Below are 2,106 nucleotides of genomic sequence, written 5' to 3'. Positions count from 1 at the left end.
TACATCAAATAATGCCCCGGTGGACGCTAAAAATGGTCGACCTAAAATTAGAGGAATGTTTGAGTCCTCTTCTATGTCAATGACAATAAATTTGACTAGAAAGGTTAAATTACCTACTTGAACAGGTAGGTTGTCAGCAATTCCAACTGGGTGCTTAATGGTTTGATCAAAGAGTCGAACACTCATCTCTGTTGGACTTAACTCACCTACTCCTAATCTCTTATATAATGAAAGATGCATTACACTCACACTTGCACCTAAATCTGCTAGTGCATCATACATGACACAATCACTAAGTAGACAAGAAACAATAAATTCACCCGGATCACCCAACCTGGGTGGAACTTTTGGTGGAACTGTCTTCACCGGGTTTATTTTTATGATTTTTGTTTCTTGCGCTTTCTTATTCTTCTTCTTCTTTCCAGAGGTATCACAAACTTTATTACCTATTAATTGCTCATACTTAACTCCTTTTCTTGGAAACGGGATGGGTGGTCTGTAGGGTGCCACCACTGGCTTTACATACTCGGGTGGTGGTGGTGTTGTAACTTCTTCATTGTTACTCACATCTAAAACCTTCCCATCTTCCGGAGCTGGTTTTTCAGAATTTGTTGACACCATATTAACATTCTCATTCCGAGGATTTACTTCAGTATTACTCGGTAGCTTTCCTTGTTCCCTCTCATTTATTATGCTAGCAAGAGTACCTACATGTTTTTCTAGATTCAAAATGGAAGCTTGTTGAGTTCTTAATGACTGATCAAACCTCTCATTTGTTTGGGTTTGAGATGTAATAAATTGTGTTTGAGATTCCATTAGCTTTGCCATCATTTCTTCTAGATTTGGCTTTTTCTCTTCGATTTGTTGTGGTGGTTTATACAAGCTAGGTCTTTGTTGATTGAAAGTGTTGTTTTGAGTTGGCTGGTTATTCTGACCTTGTTGGTTGTACGAGTTATTGTTTGGCCTATTTGGATTGTAAAGAATGTTTTGATTTCGATTGAAGTTTGGCCTTGGCGGTTGATAATTATTCTGATAATTATTTCTCTGCCTTTGGTTCATGTAGGAAACATTCTCACGTTGTTCCATCGTTTGCTCGATGTGACAATCTTTCATTAAGTGTGGTCTACCGCATTGCTCACAACTGATTCGTATTGCTTGAATATCTTTAGTCATCTTTTCCATTCGTCTCTCGAAAGCATCTATTTTTGTGAAAACGGAATCAAAGTCATGACTAGAATAGGCTCTAGCCGCTTTAGATGAACGAAAAATATCTTTTTCCTGGTGCCACTCATACGAGTGGGAGGCTGTGTTATCAATGATTTTGTGAGCTTCGGTTGCGGTTTTCTTCATAATGGAACCACCAGCTGCTGTGTCGATGTCTTTTCGTGTAGCAACGTCGACACCTTGTTAGAATATTTGTACTATTTGATAAGTGTCTAAACCGTGCTGAGGACATCCTCTCAACAATTTTCCGAATCTTTTCCACGCCTCATATAATGTTTCATTTGGCTTTTGCGCGAACGTAAAAATTTCTCCTTGAAGTCTCACGGCTTTAGATGTCGGGAAGAATCTTTTAAGAAATTTCTCAACTAAAACATCCCATGTGTCAATCGCTCCTTCAGGTAACGATTCTAACCAATCTTTGGCTTCTCCCTTTAAAGTCCCGGGAAACAACATGAGATAGATCTGTTCATCCTCAACTTCTCTGATTTTGAATAGAGTACAGATCCTATTAAAGGTACGAAGATATTCGTTTGGATCTTCTTTTGGCGCACCACTAAATTGGCATTGATTAGTTACCATGTGTAGGATTTGTCCTTTGATTTCATAATCTGGCGCATTAATGTCTGGCTTAATAATGGTGTGACCTTGGCCAGTGCGTGTGGCTCTCATTCGATCCTCCATACTTAGGGGTTCCGTTACTCCTATTTTTGAATTTGTTGAATACAAATCACTAGAGGATTTTGATTTAACGGTTTGTGGTTTAGGAGGAATGATTAGTAGTTCAGGATCTTGGAATTGTCCTTGAATATCCTCCGGGTTCTCAATTGTGAAATCGGGTTCAAAAAAATGGATTATCGGAAATTTGAGTTGGAGAACTTGTTC

General features: G+C 38.7%; 1 non-coding gene across 1 annotated transcript; it reads left to right on the top strand.

Annotated features, from left to right (window-relative positions):
- The first annotated feature begins 1,438 nt into the window (after nt 1–1,438).
- Nucleotides 1,439–1,545, top strand: LOC139845683 (small nucleolar RNA R71). The gene has a single exon (XR_011758447.1). It is a non-coding gene; the product is annotated as a small nucleolar RNA R71 (small nucleolar RNA).
- The last annotated feature ends 561 nt before the right edge of the window (nt 1,546–2,106 follow it).

Source organism: Rutidosis leptorrhynchoides, chromosome 4, assembly GCF_046630445.1.
Source record: "Rutidosis leptorrhynchoides isolate AG116_Rl617_1_P2 chromosome 4, CSIRO_AGI_Rlap_v1, whole genome shotgun sequence".
NCBI classification, from domain to species: Eukaryota; Viridiplantae; Streptophyta; class Magnoliopsida; order Asterales; family Asteraceae; genus Rutidosis; species Rutidosis leptorrhynchoides.
This window is presented reverse-complemented; position numbering and strand designations above follow the sequence as displayed.